At 49.5% G+C, this 20,343-nt stretch overlaps 1 protein-coding gene across 11 annotated transcripts in view; it reads left to right on the top strand.

Moving 5' to 3' along the window:
• Nucleotides 1-20,343, top strand: part of WIZ (WIZ zinc finger) — a 117,913-nt gene that overhangs the window by 26,391 nt on the left and 71,179 nt on the right. The window contains exon 1 of one of the 11 annotated variants that reach the window (XM_059732460.1): nt 10,228-10,318. The exons of the other annotated variants lie outside the window; for them this stretch is intronic. The gene's annotated coding sequence lies outside the window, so the exon portion shown is untranslated. Of the gene's footprint in view, nt 1-10,227; nt 10,319-20,343 lie in introns of those variants that run through there. 11 annotated transcript variants of the gene reach the window in all.

Here is a 20,343-nt window from a genome sequence, read left to right as displayed (position 1 = left end):
CCCCCCTGTGGCTGAGACATCACTAGTTTAAATGGAGAGTCACATGACCACAGGCCTGGGTTTGCACTGCACTGTGTTGCAGGTAGCTGTACAGACTGCAGTGAGAAGGGCTCTTTAGGAACCGGGATTTCCAAGGGGCTGGATTAGCCTGATGCCACTGTTACTCAACTTTCTGCCTCCTCGTTCCACCTTGTTCTCTGCCGACATCTCTGGTTGCACCTTGTGCATTCAGATGGTCTCTGCACCATGTAGCACTTCTCAGGATGCCTTGCCATGTGCTGGAATCACCCTTAGGGGTCTTCTCCCCTTTAGAGCAGTAAGGTGGAGTGGCCCTTCTGAAGGGTGATGTGAGGGGCCCAGAGCATAAATGGGACCCCATGGCCTGGAATTAGCTCAGGTGCCACAGTTGTGCGAGTGGCAGTGGCTTTGCTGTGGTGGGGATTTCAGGAAATAATGCCACAGGAATCTCCTTTTGCCCCTTTCTCTGTCCTATACCTTCTCTTGTTTTGGCCTGCCCTGGTTCTGGGCTGTTCTTAGTGTTAGGATGCATTCCCCTCTCCAGAGTATGAGGCAGTTTTCTGGGCACCATGCAGCCTAGTCAGGTTCAGCTGTTGGAGTCCCAGTTCTGTGCAGCTTAGGGTATGATCTTGTAGGAGTCTTAAACAGTCTCAAAACAGGAGTCTCAAAACAATCTTTAGCTATCTTCTACTAGGCCATAGTAAGGCTTCCTTATCTGCAGTGCCCCTGTCTTAGCCCAGGCAGATGGCATTCCTTTCCCATAGCAGCAGACAACATGGGACAGATTTAGGTATGGTCATGCCCAGGCCATGAACAAGTGAGTCTTACTCTTGCTCAACTGTTCCTAGCTCCCCGGGGGAGTCACTGACCTGTTTGCCTGGTACTTTGTCCTGGAAGGTGAAGGTGTAGTACGATGTGATTATGTAAATAGTATTGAAGGGCTTTTCTTATAGGACCTTCTGTTTGGGCATTGATCGCACCTGAAATCATGGAACCTTAAAGTGGAAGGGAACTTCTTGGGTTGGCTAGTTCAACCCCCTGTGTGGACTTGCGCTTCCTGAACAGTCTCAGACAGATGCCCATCCAGCCTCTGCTTGGAAACCTCTAGGGAAGGAGATTCCACAGCTTCCCTGAATACCTCCCCCACTTCTTACACATAGGAAACTTTTTCTGGGGTTAAATCTCAATCAGTTTTGCTATCATCTAAAACCATTGCCTCTTGTCCTGTCTTCCAAGGCAAGGGGGGAACAATTTCAACTATTTGAAAACTGCTGTCACATTTCCTCTCAGTCTCCTCTTTAGACAGCCACACCTGGTTCTCTCCACCTTTCTTCATGTGGCCAGCCCTTGTATCATCCTTGTCACTCACCTCTGGATCCTCTCCAGTTTCTCTCCCTTTCTTATAAGGTGGTGCTTGAAACTAGACACAGTCCTCTAGCTGAGGCCTTGCCAAGACTAGAGAGAATGGTACTGTCACCTTCCAGGTCTTGCATATGCTACTTCTGTTAATGTTGTGTTGTATTGTATTCACTTTCCTTGCAAGATAATCCCATAGAGGACTCATGTAGAGTTTGTGGTCCACCCTCATCCCAGATCATTCTAAACAATACTACTGCTGAGCCAGTTATACCATGTTCTGTATGGGTGTGGTAGTTTCTTTCCTAGGTCTAGGACAGGGGTGGGCAAAATATGGCCTACCGGCCAGATCTGACCCTCCAGTTGATTGTATCCGGCCTGTGGACGGGTGGCCATGAACTCATGGGATCCAGCCTGCAAGTGGCCAGTGATTCTGGTTCCAGCCCCACTGGGTAGATGTGGCTGTTTCTGCTGCACTGGGCAGGTGAACAGGTGGGGCTGCTTCCACCTAGCACTAACGCAGTGGCATCATCTGTGGCTCTGGGCAAATGCCCTGATCCCCACCTGGAACCTGCTGGCCACATCCGCAGCTGATGCCGGTGCCTGCCGGGGGCTGCTTTTGCCATGCTGGGTGGGTGGTGACATAAACAGCAGGTTCCAGGTCAGGGTGGGGATTGGGGCATGCTACAGCGCCAAGCAGGTTCTGAGAGAGAAGTGTGGCTCTCGAGAGGACACTAAAACTCATTAAGTGGACCTCCAGTCAAAATAATTGCCCATCCTTAGTCTAGGACCTTACACTGGTCTTTGTTGAATTTTGTTTTGTGGGCCAGCCCAGTTCTCCAGTACATCAAACCTGGAGAATCCTTTGGATAAAAATCCTTTGGATTTCTATTTTATCCTCTCAAGTGTTTGCTTAAAACCCCTCCCTGTTTTGTCTTTTTTTAAGTTTGATCAGTGTATTCTTTCTACCTTGCCGTCCTCTATAATAATTTGCTTCATTTGTGTCTTTGTTTTTTTGTCTGTCACACTGAAAAAAACATATTTGAGCTCGCTTTTCTAGACTTAGTGATTGATTTCAATTGGTTATGGTGTACTCTCAGTATCCGAGCAAAAATTGTCCCTTAACACCCTTACTTTAACCCGTAACACCCTTACCAAGGTGAAGTAGAGAATAGACAGCAATTGAATGCAGAAGGAATGGCAAGACTAAGACAAAGCGAAACAAAGAGTAGACAACAATAGAAGGTGAGATTGAGGAATGTAGCTGTGGATTGGTGAGTGTGGTGTGCCAGTTTTGTAACACTTTAAACTTTCAAGCTGAAAGACTGTCGGATGGCCAATTCTGGAGTTTTTGTCATAAGGGTAAAGTGATTCTGCCTCCAAGAAGACTGTTTCCAGAGTATTTGCAGGATTTGATGACAAATCAGAACAAGTATTACCAGAACTTTAAAAAAAAAAACTTTTGATCGTACAACAGTGCATTGTCTTTTGAGCAAAGATCATTGTGAGAAGTTGTATGATTCATGGACCATATGGAGGATTGAATCCAAATGCACCATGCATGGAAAATCATCAATGTCTGAAGAAATATTCAAAGGAATTTAGAGAGGAGACGCTTGGAAATGTTGATGGATACCCATTGTATAGAAGAAGTCCAGGCAGAACAGCTCAAGTTGGTGATGACACAGTGGATAATAGAAATGTGATACCCTATAACAAGTAACCTATTTAGGCCCGTCATTTTTTTTTATGGGCTTTTGCGCTAGTCCAAATCATAAATACAGCGATTCTCAACCCAGGTGTCCAGCATCCTGGGGTGCTACAAGATCCTTTTAAGGGTGTTGCAGGGTGCTGCACAATATTAGTACTGTTACGTGTGCAAACACTCTACACGTGAGTCACATGATCAAACCAGAGATTTCTGACAGGAATCCATGGTGTCAAAAACATCCCGCCCTGTTGTGGTCTTTCTGAGTTCTTTGCCACCGAAGAATTGCTCTACTATTTTCCATAGTAAAGACACAAGTAGAAGTTAAGAACTGGCATTTTTTTGAGGGGGGCCTAGGATCTAAGAAAGATTGGGAGCTACTGCATTAATCACAATGTTAAATAGCCCTGGACCCAGAGAAGACCCGTGGGAGACTGCCACCTGAGACCTCCTGCCAGTCTGATATTGATCCAGGTTTAATCTTTGCTTGCATTTATTCAACCAATTAAGTATCCACCTAATGCGAACTTTAGCTAGCCCATTTTTCTCCAACTGGATTATGAAGACAATGTATGGGCCTGTGTCCACTGCTTTCCTCTTATCCACCAAACCAGGCCCCTTGTCCAAGAAGGAATCAGGTTAGTTTGGCAGGATTGGTTCTCAACACACCCATGTTAGCTGCCGGGGATTGCTGCTTCCCACCTAATGTTTATGAAGTGATTATTTTATGATCTTTATTAGCTTGTCGCCTTGCTGCTCAGTCCAGGGGAGCATAGAAAATTAGGGTTGGAAGGGACCTCAGGCAGTCATCTAGTTCAACCCCCGATCAAAGCTGGATCATCCCCAACTAGATCTTCCCAGCCAAGGCTTTGAAGATTCTACCACTTCTCTGGGTTACCTGTTCCACTGCTTTACTACCCTCCTAGTGAGAAAGTTCTTCCTCATCTAACCTAAACTGCCCTCACTGCAACTTAAGATCTTTGCTGATTGTTCTGCCATCTGCCACCACTGAACCACTGGAGTTTAGCTCCATCCTCTTTGGAACTACCCTTCAGGTGGTTGAAGGTTACTATTAAATCCCTTCTCAGTCTTCTGTTCTCTAGATGAAATAAGCTCAGTTCCTTCAACCTCTCCTCACAAGTCATGTGCCCCAGTCCCCTAACCATTTTTGTTGCCCTCTGCTGGACTCTCTCCAACTTGTCCACAACCTTTCTGTAGTGGGGGGGCCCAAAACTGGACACAGTTCTCCACATGTGGCCTCACCAGCGCTGAATAGAGAGGAAGAATCACTTCCCTAGATCTACTGGCAACTCCTATTAATACAGCCCAGTATGTCATTAGCCTTCTTCTCAACAAGGGCACACTGTTGACTCATATCCACCTTATTGTCTACTGTAACCCTCAGGTCTTTTTCCGCAGATCCACTGCCCAGCCAGTCAGCCCCCAGCCTGTACTGGTGCATGGGATTGTTCTGTCCTAAGTGCAGGACTTTGCACTTGTCCTTGTTGAACCTCATGAGATTTCTTTTGGTCCAGTCCTCCAGTGCATCACTGTTGCTGAATCCTAGCCCTACCCTCCAGCATATCTAATATTCCCTCCAGCTTGCTGTTATCCGTGAATTTGCTGAGGGTGCGCCCCATCCCATCTTCCAGATCATTGATGGAGATATTGAACAAAACCAGCCCTAGGTCCAACCCCCAGGGTACTCCATTTGACATCAGCTGATAACTAGACATTGAGCCATTGATCACTACCTGTTGAGCCCGACAATTCAGTCAGTTTTCTATCCACCTTATGGTCCATTCATCCAACCTGTACTTCCTTAGCTTGCCTGTAAGAATATTGAGATAGATTGTATCAAAAGCCTTGCTAAAGTTAAGGTATATCATGTCCGCTGCTCTCCTTACATCCAAGAGCATGTTTTGCTCATATTTTGTCTGCATGGGAAGTGACGAGTTTCCCTAGCTCAGAGAACATGCTTCATCACATGCTTAGATCATTTAGTGCAGGGATGTCAAAGATCTGGCAAATGGCCTGGATCCAGCCTGCAGAGCCATGTCATTTGGCTCAGGGGGCTCCCCATAGAGCCAGAAACTGAGTGGTGGCAGCATAAATGGTCATGGCTCCTAGAGCTAGGGCAATTAATGCTGCCACTGTTCATCCTTCTGCTAAATTTCCCTTGGCTGGATCCCAGTGCGGAGCTATATCATCTGGCCTCAGGGCTGCCCATGGGACTGGAAGGTTGGTGGTGGGAAGATTGGCAACTGCCGTAGTTCCTGGGGCCATGGCAATTAATGCTGCCACTGCCAAATTTCTGGCCCCTGGGGCAGCCCCACAGGCCAGCTGACCTGCCTTTGCTGTGTCTGGCCCCACAAAAATCATCTGGTTCACAGGTCTGGTTGAGTTTGATACCCCTGCTCTACTGTGTTCTCTGCCTTCAGCCTGGGAGCTGTGTGCATGTCCAGAGAGGCGCTCATAATCTGCTGACATGGGAGGCAGTACTTGATGAGAGTGAGAGCTTGCCCTCCCTTCTGGAGAGGGAACAAGCTCCATCTGACTAATAGCCGTGTGTGTGTGTCCCTGCTACCCCAGACCGCACTGCTCTGAAGGTTAGAAACCACCTTGTTTCCCACCTTCGTTTCACTGGACTGGGCAAGCCACACTCTAATTCCCCTCTTGGATGATGTAGGCTCCTTGCGTTCTCTTCCTTTCTTAAATGCAGGGACTGTTTGCTGTTCTCCACATATACAGCAGCAGACACATCTTGATCGGTTCTACCTCACCTCTCCATCCTTTCAAACTAGAGGTGCACGGATACATTGGTCGCATATTGGATCAGCACCAACACAGGGAACAACAAGCATCTGGCTGGTAAGTCTGGTGTTGGGGGAAGGCAGGGAAGGGGCATGGGGTGGGGCAGATTGAGGCCTCTGTAGTGACGGAGGGAGTGGGGCTTGGGCAGGTGCTGCTCAGCCAGGGTGGGGCAGGGCATGGCACAGGACAGAGCCATGAGTGGTGTGTCTGGGGGGCACAGTGGGGGTGGCTCCCGCCCTGCGCACACCCTGGGAGAGCATGGAGGGTGTGTGCCCCCAGATCTGCCACTGCGGGCTGGGGCTGGGGCTTGCACCACGCTCTTCCCAGTGAGGGCTGAGTCAGGCTGTGCTTGGAGCATGCGGTGGCAGTACTGGGAGGAGGACTACGGGTGGGGGGGGGGCTATGGCAAATTTTGGGGTGGCTGCAGCCCCCCCCTTCCCCAGTGCTGCCACCACCCACCCCAAGCCCAGTGCCACCTTGGCCCAAGCCCACAGCAGCAGCCCACCCTCACCCCATGCAGAACCGGGGATACATGCCCCCCCCCCCCCCATATGCCCTCCCAAGGTGCACGCAGGGTGGAAGCCACCCCCCCATGCCCTCTGGACGAGCCACTCACAGCTCTCTCCTGCATCCTGCCCACACTGGCTAAGCAGTGCCTGCCCCAGCCCCACTCCTTCCCTTACCACCGGGTCCTTGATCGGCCTCCCCCACACCCCCTCCCCCACACCAGACTTACAGGCCCAACGCTGGTCTCCAAGCTTACTGGCTGCATATCGGAATCGGATCGGTATTGGTCAATGCAGCTCCTTAAAAATCGGTCATCAGTATCAGCCCAAAAAAATCTCTATCAGTGCACCCCTACTTCAAACCTCATATAACTGGGTTTGCTCTATCTGCTTTTGCCCCCTAGGCTCCCCCAGAGATTCAGCACAGCAGCTGTCCATGTGTACAAAGTGATGGCAAGGTAGGGCCTGGAGCTTCTAGCCTAGAGCTTGTGAAAAATCTTTCCTGTGTGACCTGGTCAGAGTTCTCTTCCTGCAGTGGCCATCACATGCATAGAAAAATTAGGCTGGAAGGGACCTCCAGAGGTCATCTTGCCCAGCCACCTGCCTGAGGCAGGATCAGCCCTATCCAAACTATCCTATATAAACCATAAACTAAACTCTACCTAAGACTATCCTCAACCCTGACATGACACGGACATAACACCCTAACCTGCCACAGGTAAATCAGGGGAACCACGGTAGCCAGTGTTCTGCTACCAAAATGTTGTCAATATATGCTCAAGAAATCCTGGGTAGAGGGCCATGGATATGTGCCATGGGTGTGTGAATGAGTCTTGCGTATGTCAAGGGTGAGACAAGTCCGATGTCTGAAGAGCCAGGTTTGATGGAATGTAGGTGCAAGGTTTCACACTAGATATGGAGTTGGTTATAGCAGTGCTATGTGCAGATTGGGTTGCTGTACATGCCAAGGGCACAAACAGCTCTGGACTTTAGTGTTTGCTGTCATAGGGCCAGGAAGCGGGAAGGAACATCCTGGAGCTTTGGCTCAGTCCCCTCCAGGCAGCCCCATCATGTCATTTCCCTGGTAAAACTATTGCTTTTGTCATGGGTGAGGATGTGTGTAAAAATCATGGCTGTAAGTTTAACGTCTACTGTGCAGTCACTGTCTGCCTTGGGCTCTTTGCAGGTTTTTGCTGCTAACCATGGGAGAGCTCTGCTGTGTCTAATCTGAGCCTGGGGCATAATTAACTGTACAACGTAGCTCTCTGTACTGAGCGAGTTGGACACCCCTTGTCTGCTCTTCCCTGCCCCGTGGCTCTGTGTGTTGGACATCTGGCTGTTCAGATAATCATGACTTTAGCTACTGGTAGCTTTGGGGAGGCCGAAACATTCCCTCTGGCCTCAAGGTGACTGTTGAAACCTCAGGGGAGATCTGGTGTCCTGGGCATTGCCTGATTGTAAGTTGGGGGTGGGATCGTCTTACTTACGTTTGATTTTCCCCCCCCCCTTGCTAATGCTGGCATGTGGCCATGTTACTTGGCTTATTCAGGAAGACCAGAATAGCATCGAATGTGCTGTGACTACTGTACAGAAGTCATCCCATGCGGTCCCAGCAGCCCAGCTAGAACCCTCCCAGATAGGTCTTGTGGACCCAGCTGGCAAGGCGTGTATGCACCATCTCTGTGGGAAGGAGCTGTCATTCTGTTCTGTTTTTATACAGCCCCTGCACCCTGGGGCCTTGGTCCATGCCAGAGCCCTGAGGGGCTGGGGTAATATTGATAATACTAATCATCCCATTGCAATCCAGGGGGGACCACCCCCTCTTCAATATTTGGAAACCCATCATCCACGAGAAGCAGGTTGTGAAATCCCTGAGCCCCTTTGCAAAGTCAGAGCCTTTTTTTAAAAAGGGCAGGAGGAGTTTCCTACCTTTCCAAGGTATTTTTACAACCACCGGTGCAGGCAACAGAGCCAGGGACTGTGGCAGGAGCCTACTTTCAGCCTTTATTCCACCTCTTTGTCTCCTCCTTTCTCCTGCCTTTTGTTTCCCCTCTTGCGACTTGTCAGCAGCGCTGTCTTGGTGGCAGGAGGATCTTCCCTCTCTCTCTCCTCTCTCTCTCTTTCGCCTTGTCAAGGGCTTCCCAGAGTGCCTGCCTTCAAAGGCAAGGTCTTCTGCCTTCTCCCTAGGGCTGCAGAGATCCCCTCCATGTCCCCTCAGCACTTGTGCTCAGTCATCTGGGGACAGGAGTTGCTTTCCTTTGCGGCTGAAATGAAACTCAAGAGCCCACTTGAGCCGACAGCCTCCTGGAAGAGAGAATGAAAGAGGAGGCCCGGGTGTGTTTGCCTTCCTTCTCATCATTGCACTGTGTGGCTGCAAAGTCAAGTGGCCAAGCTGCTGATGGGAGGGGACCTGCTGTTGGCCTGTCCCCTCCCAGGCTGCTTTGGGAGCGTGTGTATGGGAATGCCGCAGCTGCTTGCCTAGTCTCCTCCTCCTGCCTGCTTGTTTGCTTGCTCGGCTTCACCTAAGGTGCCTCCCTCAGCAGTTTTCCATGGGCTGAGGCAATGGCTACCGCAGCCAGAGCCCTGCCGCCTGCCAGGATTCCCTCCCTTGGTGAGCCAGGACTGGCTTGCAAAGAGAGCAGATGTAGGCTGGGCTCAGGAGTGTGCCGGGGTGAGCTTGCCTGGAGTGCTCTGTGCCGGGGCTCTGACGATGAGAGCAAACAGGAGTTTTTCGCTTTGCAGCGTGAGGAGCAGTTGGACAAAGGGCTGACCTTAAAACACAGGTGACTTGGGAAATGTCCTGATTTATAGATGTGAGCTGTTCCTCAGTCTCTGGGATGCTAGATAAAGCGAATCGTGGGGGAAGGGGCTTCTGGAATGGCCCCCAATGCCTGTTAGAAGTCAGCCGATAAAACGGAGGAGCTTCCTACCTGAGCTGCCGGAGCTGGCCTGCCTTCTGCCATCATCACGGGATTCTTCTTCAGGACTGAGTAGATCCCTTGGCCCAGGGCTGCTTTGCTGTGGGGTTCTTGCCTCACCCTCAGTCTCTTACCCCTTTTCGTGTCGCTCAGAGAAGGATGGGAACTTCCATTCTCTCTTCACATGCTTTGCTCCCAAGCTGGAGAAGAACCATTCTCGCTATCCCTCCAGGCTGTTCTCCTTAAGGCTGCATACTGAGCTCCTCACCCTGGGGAGAGAATGATGTGGCTGGCACCTCTCATGGCTGAGTCTCTGTCCATTCAAGGAAGAGAAATCATATGCAGGTTTTCTCTACTGCCTCAGTTAGCGATGTGCAGCCGAAGGCTCTTGTCCGGCACTCGGAGGTTCTTGGATCCCGTGAGACTTTGTTCCATGCTCTGAGAGAGCACTGACTTCTGCAGAGACAAGCTCTACCTTGGGATTCTTGGCAGGAGGCCAGAGGACCCCTGTGATTCCTGTTTAACAGCGGGGGACTGGAGCACAGAGAATCAACAGGACTTACCCAAGGTTGCACAAGGGGTGTGTGGCAAGGAAGGGTCTTGACCATGGCTCTCCTAAGTCTTGAGCTAGTACTCTAGCCAGCAGGCCCCCTTTCCCCCACTGGAACCATTCTCTCTGCAGGAAGCTTGGGCCAATGGGATGATGTACCTGGGTCTGTGGCTTTGCACGGAAGCCTCATTGTGGCCCTTGCTGGGTTGTGGGAAGCTCAGCACCTGCTATCACCCACCTGGGACCTGTTCCTGAACACTGACAGAGCTTTCCTCTTGTGGTCTGTTTTCCCATCAGCCCATGGGGAGCTTCATGCGTGACCCAGTCTGAGCTCCCACTGTCACGGTGCCATGCTAGGCTCCTACCTCCTGCATAGGAAACATCTGTGGTCCCCTAGCTCCAGGACCAGGCTCCCAACCTCTGAGACACCGTGCCCTGGTTTTACGGAGTAAGAATGCCCTATCCTTGCTTGTCCCCTCCCTTGAGCTGCAGGGGCTTCCTAGCTTCAGGCTAGCCTGTGCCAGAAGAGCAAGAATCCTGCCCCGCAGAAGGAGCTGTCCCCACATCAGAGCCTGCTAGAAAGAGTGCTGAGGCCAACCAGGGGTCAGGCTGGGTTATGCTTTTCATCTCCAGTCTCAGGGCTTAGTTCCTTAGGAGCACAGGCCCCAGGTGAATCTGCTTCAGCTATGGATAGAGTTGTGGATGGATCATCCTGACTGATCTCTCAGCTGTCTGGGTCTCTTACAGACACAGACCACTTGTACCATCTTCCTCATGTAGGAAAGGTGTCTCTGTCTTCCCCTCCCCCTGTGTCCTTGTCACCAAATGGAATATCTAATCGGGCCTCTCATTCTCTGCTCTCCTAGACGCCTGGCAATCATGACACATTACAGCATTGCTTCCCTTGGAAATATTCCATTAGGGCTTCTCTCCATGTTCTCTAATGAAACTGGAGAAAATGCAGGACGATTTGCAATGGTGACATCTGTATCTTAAGATTACGTCTCTCTGCCCATTACAACCCCACGTCTCCCCTCGGCAATTGTCTCGGAAAGCATCTATCCTGGAACTTCTTGTTCTGGTTGTTATCTGATGTGGATTCTACTTCTAAAATTTGTTCCAACTCTGAAAAAGGAAAACTGAATCCCTGCAGAAGGCATCCTTGTGGTGGGGGAGGAGGAGCAGGCAGGTTAAATTTGAGAAGAACAAAAAAAACCCCTGCACATGTTAATCAATATCCCCCTTCATCTGCTTATCAATGAGGAAGAGAAGTTTGTAAAATTGTGGAAGTATTCATTTTTTATTTGATTTACCTGCCACCATTCCTGACAGAGGCTTGGGGCAGCTTACAGAAGAACAGAATAACTTGTAAGCATTTTCCTGTTTTCTAAAGCAGGAGAAAACCTAAAGCAGAAACCTCCCAAACAATATCCTGGCCTATCTTGGTTTGCCGAATAACTGCCCAAATAGGAAGGCCTTGCAGTGCTTCCGAAAGATGTCCAGGCTCGTGATCTGATGGGCCTCAAGGAGTTCAAGAGCTGAGGGGTGACCGCTGAGAACAACCCCCAGTTTGTTTTTGCCAAGCAAACTTGGCTTATTGATGGTACTTAAGGAAGTTGCTTTCACCTGACCTTAAGATTCCTTAAAGCAGTGAGAGTAACACCGCTGTCTAGGTCTTGGAGCCACCAGGGTTGTAACCCTTTGCTTTTGCATTGTGCAGTGGAGCCTTCTGATTTCAGATTTAGCTGTCTACCTCTTGTGAATGTGTATAACCCTGTAGCAGTTCAGCATAGAAATCCAGAGCGCAATTAGTATCATCCTAACAGATGGGTGCCTTGATTTATCTAGCAGCCTGGTGTTGTGCCAGTTTCGTTAAAACTGGAGCAACCTTGTGAGTGAATCCCTGCCCTGCAGGTGAACTTATCTTTCATCTGTTTAGATTGCCCCTCATTAGCCACGTTTAAACTGATAGAGAGCATCTGCACACTAAATTGCACCCATTGCAACAGCAGATCCTGTAGTATGAGGGTCTGATTTAGGGAGGACCTGGTTCTGCATAGCATCAGGGGTTGAGAAAGCCCACACCCCAGTTAGCTGTGTCTCTGGTTCCTTAGACTGTCTGCTGGGCCTCTTATTATTACCAATGAAATGCCTGGAGCACTGAACTGGAAAGGGCCCCTATTGTCTTGTAATCCAGTCACATGTGCGTTCAGGCAGCCATTAATTCAAGGAATCCCCAGAATCATGGCTGCAAGTCCCAGACCTGAAACATCACAGCAGAGGTCAGCAAATTTTGAGCAACAGCAGCTGAATTGTTTAGAGTGGGCTGCCTGCTACCTGATCCCTGCTGCTGTGTCCTGCCACATGCTGCCCTATCCCATGAATTCCTACATCACCGAATGTTGCCAACACGTTTTCCCCAGTGCCAAATCACTATTGCTGTCCTGGCCAGTGGGCGGGCTACAATCCCTTTGATTTGATCCAGCCTGCAAGCCATAGGTTGCCATCCCACACCCTGTAGCATGCTGTAGGCCACAGCAGGGGTGACAAGGCTCCTGACCCATGGGATGTAGTTAGCTAACGTTGCGAAGGAATCTGGAGTTCTGCACCATTCAGGACATCCATGCTAGATCCTTACAGACAAGCTTTGTGTCTCTGCAGTGGATATCCGTTCAGGCTCCTGGTCAGTCCCCTGTTCCTGGGAAGGTAAAGGCTTCCAAATTTGTCTCTGGAGCCTGCAGCTGTCACAGGTGGTGGTTTGTGGTGGACTAGAAGTCAGCTTTGGCTTCTGTTTCTTAAATCAAAAGAAATATATGGTTGCTACTTGCTCTTTGCCTCATCCAGCCTGTTTGCACTGAGGCAGACCAGTTTGTGGGCCAGTGTGTTTCCCTATCCCTTCATGCCCCTTTTTCATGGGTTTCCTAGTGCAGAGTAGCAGACACCAGCCCAGCGTCCCATAGAAAGAAGGTCAAGGGGTGAGTGCAAGACCTGCAGTCCTGTGACATCAAGGTTATGACCTTGAACACCTAGTCTACAAACAGAAACCTTAAATGTCCCACCAGTTATGCGTGCACTTAGTATCATGGGCTAGATGGTCAAGTAATGCATTTATGGTGCAGTGGGCCAGAGTCTTGGCAAGTATAAATTGGCATAACTCTCTTGAAACAAATGGAAAAGTCCCTGTTTACCCTGGCAGATTAGCTTGGCCACAAATGTGCAATGGTGTTCATTCCCACTGTTGCTCTGACTGTGTTCAGATAAATGTTAGTGTGGCTGTAAAGGGGCATGCAAAGAACAAGATGCCATGCTAACATAGCAGCTGCACCCCACTGTTGGCTGCTCTGAAAGGAAAGTGCTTTGGGAACTCTAGGATTCATGGTGTTTTGTCAGATCATCTGTCTCCCTTCACTCATGTACACTTTTTTTGTTAAGCTTAAGACATTGTTCTGAGGTGGTGGGTGTTTTAGTGTCTGGGTTTTATTTTTGACTAAAGATCAGGAACAGTTTTTTTACAATTGCTTATGAGTAAAAGTGATCTAGAGTCAAATAATGTTTGCTGCTGCTTTTGTCCTAATGTAAAAATGACAGAGTGGATGCAACTGGTGTCAGGTCATCTTAGTGTTCGAAAATAGGTGTATGTTTGAATTTTTGTGTGAATGAGAGTGAGCTTCCCAGCATCCATAGTCTGGTAGGAGTATCATTATGAAGTGCCTTTCTTCCTGAAGGGTTTTTAAATTTCCTAAAAGCCTGTGCGTACCATTCATGATGCACTGCAAATGCAGCTGTTTCTGGTGTGGAGAAGCAGTGACGGCGCGCATGTTACCATTAAAGCCAGTGTAAGGGAGGAGGTGGAGGAGAGCATTTTCATTTGAAATCTTGGGGCTGGGGGAAGGGTTAATGTCTGATGTTTGTTGACCTTAAGGCTGAGAGGGATCATGGACTTGCCTAATCCTAGGGGTATCAAAGCAATGGCCTGTCGGCTGGATCTAGTGTACAGAGACCTTAAATCCATCCCATGAGATTCCTAGAGAGTGCTGGAAATGTGGGGGTGAGGTGAGTGAGGCTTGACCTGCTGTCTACCCTGGCAGAACTACAGAATCCCTTTGGGAATATGTGTACGTGGCAGGGGGGAAGCAATGGTTGCCTTTTTAACTCCCATGCTTCTGTCAGGTCCCAGTATGGCCCATGAAGAGCCCTGTGGTCTGGATTCAGCTGGGAGCCCTGTTGAGTAACACCACCAATCTAGCCTAACCTCCTGCATGGCACAGGCTTGAACACAGAGGGTAGCCTGGGCGACAGTTACCATGATCTCATCAAGTTCACTGTCCGCTACGAGGACAACACATCAACTAGCAGGATTGAACTCCTGGACTTCAAAAATGCTGAATTCAACAGGTTCAGGGCATTAGTAGGGGAGGCGATGCGGAACCAGGGGTGGAAGGCAAATGGGGTGCACGAAGAGTGGTCGTTCCTCAAGGACACTATCCTCGAAGCACAAAAGAAAACTGTTCCCATGAAGAGGAAAGGTAGCAGAAGGGCTGGCAAGCCCTCCTGGCTCAATAAGGACATTGTGGTCCTCTTGAAAAAGAAAAAAAGGGGCGTACACACAGGAGAAGCTAGGGACAGTCCTCCTGTACAACAGTGGTCCGCACTTTTAGGGAAATTATTAGGAAAGCTAAGGCAGTGACTGAGTTTAAGTTAGCCATTGGAGTCGAGGACAATAAGAAGTCCTTCTTTAGGTATATAGGGAGCAGAAGGAAAACAAATGGAAATGTGGGACCCCTGCTTAACATCTCGGGACAGCTGGTAATGGACACTCAGGGAAAAAATTAACTCCTGAATGCCCACTTTGCTCCAGTATTTCACTGGACCAAGGGGAAAAACAAGCGCGATAAGGATCACAGGGGGCATGGTGGGAATGATAGCCTTTCCACTGTGGATGCTGAGCTGGTGCAAAACCAACTAGAAAAGCTAGACATTTATAAGTCAGCAGGACCAGATGGACTTTACCCGAGAGTGCTGATGGAGCTGGCTGAGGTCATTGCAGAACCCCTGGCAAGACTCTTTCAGAAATCGTGGCACACAGGGGAGATCCCTGAGGACTGGAAGAGGGCCAACATTGTGCCCATCTTCAAGAAGGGGATGAGGAGAGGACCCAGGCAACTATAAGCCAGCCAGTCTAACCTCCATCCCAGGGAAAATCCTGGAAAATCTCATTAAAGAATCTATGTGCGATATGCTCATTGAGGGTAAGATTCTGAACGACAGCCAGCATGGCTTCATCGTGGGTAGGTCTCGTCTTACCAGTCTCATCTCCTTCTACGAACAGGTCTCTCGCCACCTGGACACGGGAGGAAATGTCGACGTTATATACTTAGACTTCCAAAAGGCTTTTGATCTAGTATCCCACAATATCCTTGTGGAAAAATTGGAAGATTGTGGGCTTAACTGCTCAGCAGTTCAGTGGGTGGAAAACTGGCTGCATGGTAGGACCCAGAGAGTTCTCATGAACAGATCTTTGTCGTCCTGGTGAGACGTGGTCAGTGGTGTCCCTCAGGGATTCGTGTTTGGACCGGTGCTTTTCAGCATCTTTATTAATGATTTGGAGGTGGGTGTGAAAAGCTCACTGGCCAAGTTTGCAGACAACACCAAGTTATGGGGGAGCGTGGTCATGCCAGAAGATAGGTTGCAGATTCAGGTAGACCTGGACAGGCTGGAGAATTGGGTGGACCAGAACCAAATAAAATTCAACATTCAGAAGTGTAAGGTGCTCTATCTGGGGACAAACAATCCCCAACATACCTACAGGCTCGGTGGCGACAATTTGACTTGCCGTGGCCGAAAGGGAGCTAGAAGTAGTGATTGACCATCACATGAACATAAGCCATCAGTGTAATGCGGTGGCCAGCAGAGCAAACATGCTGGCATGCATTAACCGTTGCATCTTGTGCAAAACTTAAGGAAGTGATACTCCCACTGTACTCTGCTCTAGTGAGACCACAGCTGGAGTACTGCATCCAGTTCAGGCACCGCACTTCAACAAAGACGTGAAAAGCTTGAGAGGGTCCAGAGAAGAGACACCTGTATCATCAGGGACTTGCAAGACAAGCCATACAAGGAGAAGCTTAGGGACTTGGGGCTCTTCAGCCTACAGAACAGAAGAGAAGACTGAGAGGGGATTTGGTAGCAGCTTACCACTACATCAGTGGAGTACATCAAGAACTCGTGAACAGCTGTTCACCAGGGCACCCTTGGGGAAGACCAGGAATAATGGATACAGACTCCTGGAAGCCACGTCAGACTCAATTCTAGGAAAAACTCCTGCACAATCAGGGTGTCCAGACTGTGGAATAAAATCCCTCCAGTGGTGGTGCAGTCACCTACCCTGGAAATCTTCAAAAGGAGATTGGACAGTTGCTTTGCTGGGGTCACTTGACCCCTGTTGTCTTTTCCTGCCTAATGCGGGGGAACAGGACCCGATGATCTACAAGGTCCCTTCCAGCCCCTAACAATCTATGAATGTCCTGCAGTCACCCCTCTGCCCAGCCCAAAGATGTAGGAGCCTGTATAGAGGCATAGAGAACAGGGGGCACCCAGGGGCTGGCAGTGACCAAGGCCTCACCATGGCAGGGAGTTGCTGGGATGAAAGTGTTGAAGGTTTAGTTTAAAGTAAAGTAGAAGGTGGGGTAGACTTGCACTTTATAGACTAACCAAAGTAGGGGGGGGTGTGTGTGTGTGTGTGTGTGTGTGTGTGTGTGTATAGCACAGGGGTATAGGTTGTAGCTGTGTTGGTCTAAGGACATAGGCAGACAAGGTTCTTTAGGTAAATCTGATATCTTTTATTAGACCAACTTAAATAGTTGGAAAAAAAATTTTAAGCAAGCTTTCAGGTTCAAAAACCCTTCGTCAGGCTAAGGAAATTTCAGCAGTTGGTGTGTGCTCTTCCTGAATGGGACAAAAAGTAAAGAAGCCAGAGGCTGGGCTGGTCTGCATGCAAGACAGTCAGTGGAGATGTAGGTTGAGGAGTCAATGGGTGAGAGACAGACTGGGTGGCGGGGGAGAGAAGGGGGATGAATAGTGGAGAAGTACCTGGGGAGTCGGATGTCAGGCAGGTTATAATATGTCATATATATATATATATATATATATATATATATATATATATATATATATATAGCACAGGCTTTCATGGATTATTATCCTGATGCATAACTGCCATGGCTACAAGCATGTTGAGGACAAACCAGGCAATCCTTTTCTGTTCAATGCCAACAAAGAAGGGGACAAAGAAGCTGGATAGTAGATCCAGATTCCAGTGTCCAGCTGAACCATCCAGTTGGCATCCTGCCCCCTGCACAGGGCCAAGAATTTCTCCCCAGAGCTGGATTGGAGCCTGCCATTGCAGTGCCATCCAATCTTGCATGGGGGACTCCAGGTGACGGGGAATCCACCCCCTAAGTGTGAGCCGCTTGGTGTTTAATTACAGCTGGTAAATCATCTGAGTTCAGGGTTGAGTTTATCTCACTTCCGCTTCCAGCCACTGGAGCTTGTTCTGCCTTTGTCAGCAAGGTCAGAAAGCCACCCCCCCCCCGCATGTCCTCCTCGTGTGTGAGACCTGCATGCTGTGACCAAGTTGCTTCTCAGTTGTTCAAGAGGCTGAGCAGGTTGAGCTCTGTAAGCCTTGTATTGCTGAACTTGTGTTCCTGCCCCCTGTTTTTGTGGTCCTAACTGGCATGGCATGGCACTGACAGTGGGGCTTGGAGGTATTATCTGCAGTGACCCTAAGACAGGAGTCAGCAGCCTTTCAAGGAGCAGCAGGTCACTGTCACTGCTTCCCCTACTGCTGCCCTGTGACTCTGTAGCATTCAAGCCGCTTGCTCTCACCCCAGCCCTCCCTGCTCTGTGCCAAGGCTGCTCTCTCGTTCTTGAACCCCCGTAATGCAGCCACCCCTTATCCCTCACTGCCAATGGCTCCTGCTGATGCTGACTGCTACCAATGGCAAATTTGGCCGTGATGGAAGCAGTAAGGGGGTGTGTGAGAAAGCAGGGAGGGCTGAGGCAACAGCAGACAGCACCTTGGACTACACAGAGCAGTGGAGCAAAGGGGAACATGCCTTTAGGTTGAGACTAGGGTGGGCCCCTATCGCTTGTCCGACTGCAGTGTTTCCCACTGCTGCTAAATTGCTCTAAACATCTCAGCTCTACAGGCTGATGCCATTGCTTGTCAGGCCCAGTTCTGCCCATGGGCCATAGGTAGCTGATCCCTGCCATAAGGCATCCTTGAAGTGGCTGATCTCCGAGGTAGCCTCCCATTTTGTAGGGACCACCTGCCTCACTTTGTTCCCAGAGGCTATCCTGCATTTGACTGTATTTTAAACGCATTGCAGTGCATTGTGACCATTTAAGTAGACACTTCATACAAGTATCGACCCTACCTTATTTGCTATCCAGCCAAGCTTTGTTACATACGAACTTTATATTAGCAAAGATTTTGATGTTGCCTAGACTAGAGGCTGGCAACCTATGGAGCCATTGGATCCAGGCCACAGTGGCTGGGGGCTTTGGTGGCATTTGGAAGCAGGGGGCTTTGCACCTCATTGTGGCTGGGTGGCAAAGAGAAGCAGTGGCAGCGGCCAGGTCCTAGCACAGCCCTCCTTTGACCTGAGCTGGGTCATTCTGTCCTACTGCTGGAAAATGTTGCTGACCCCTGGTCTAGGTTATGGATAAAAATATCTAGTAGAGGGCTGGCAGCCTAGTAGGGTTTTGGCTACAGTAGAAATAATATCTTCAGTGTTGCAAAAAATGCCAGAGGATGTCTGATGGAGTGGTCGGGGTCCTGGTACGTGACTGACCAGATTGACAACTGCTGTCCCAAGCGCCCTTGTTTAAACAAGTGCAGGTTTTTGAGAGCTGGTTGCCAGCAGCATGGTTTCATTCTATAGTCTTCCCAGCTCTTGCTGGGGTGGGAAGGGGACATGCATCACAGTCCTTGAATGTGTCACCAGTCAAAGCGTGCAGCCCCGATAGTCTTCTCATGCCAAGCCTTGTCAACACAGAGGTGTTCTGGGCTTGGCCTTTGGCATTTCACTCAATTCTGTGCTGGGCAGAGAATGGTTTAGCCTGCTGTCCCAGTCAGTCTCTTTCTGTTGGTTATCAGGCTGCGTCCAGTTTTTCTGTAGCCGCGAGGGTCCCAGTGTTTTCTGCAAGTGGAAGGTTTTATCTGGCTGCTGGTGGCAATTGTCCGGGCTCACTGAACACCTGCTATGCCAGTCTTGCAACATCTATAAATAGTCCCTGCCCGGCTACCCAAGAGCAGTACATACGCTTCATGCTGCTGTTGAGGCCAACCTGGACATGATTTAAAAATAAGCTGGTGGGAGCACTCTGGGCAAAGCTTCTGCACTGCCTCCCTGCTGTCCACTGTTCCCTCTAGGATGTACCCACCCCTCACCCAGAGGACCGCGTCATGGGGCTCTCGCCAGCATTGCACAATTGCTCCATTCCTCTCAGGAAGCCGTTGGAGGAAGGTGCTTGTGGGCAGGAAAGGGGCCATGCCTGCTACTTGCGGCTGGGTGTAAAACTCGGAGTGAAATTGTAGGACTTGTCATGCTGGCTCAGACCATTGGTTTAGACCAGATGTGCTTCCTCAGACCAGTGGTGACCTAGGTCTGAAGGGCAGACAGCCCCCAATACAGTTCCTGACCCACTGCAGGTTTGGGCTTGGAGAAGTCACAAGGACAGCTTCTTACATCAGCAAACTGATCCCTACAACACAAGAATGGACTCATTCATACGCGCACCTTTGCAAACTGGTTTGGGTCATAAAACTAAAGCTTCCCTTTAAAAATCTTGACTGCGGCATTGCTCTCTGACTACCTGGGGTGTTGCATCCTGGGAAGAATCCCTCAAACTTTGAATAATTTGATTGTCATGACAAAGCAGCACCAACGGAGCTTTATAGCATTTGTTGAATAAACAGCAGCCACTGAAAAAGAGCTTTAGGAACAAGGTGTATCACAGTCTTCTTTTTCTGTGTGGGGGATGCCCAGTACTCCTGTGCGTCAGGGCTTCTGCTGGTCACCTCTGGGTGAAGAAAGGAATTGTTTTCCTTCCTGAATGTTTTATTTGGTTTCTGTCTTTTTTTTTTTTTTTGTTCCCCTGAAGCATGGGGCACACAGCTGAAGAAAAGACTTTTGACTGCACGCTCCTCTTTTCCTTGCAGTACTTAGAAACTTCTCAGGTACCTGGCTAGAGAGACTTGTTCTTTCACTTAAATCAAACTGACCTCCAGAATGGGTGTTTAGAAGCATTGTTTTCTTTCAGATCAGACCCTTTGTAAGGATGGGGTGAAGATCCTCTTCCGGTTTTCTGCTGAGCATATGTTAATGGATGACTTCTCTATCTTGGCAGTGCCCTCATCCTCCTGTTTCGGGGTGCTGGTTGGTTGGTAATGGTCTCTGTGGTCGTCAGATG

The sequence above is a fragment of the Alligator mississippiensis genome, chromosome 8, assembly GCF_030867095.1.
Source record: "Alligator mississippiensis isolate rAllMis1 chromosome 8, rAllMis1, whole genome shotgun sequence".
In the NCBI taxonomy this organism is placed as follows: domain Eukaryota; kingdom Metazoa; phylum Chordata; order Crocodylia; family Alligatoridae; genus Alligator; species Alligator mississippiensis.
Note: the sequence above shows the minus strand (reverse complement) of the source record. Positions and strands in the feature narration are given on the sequence as shown.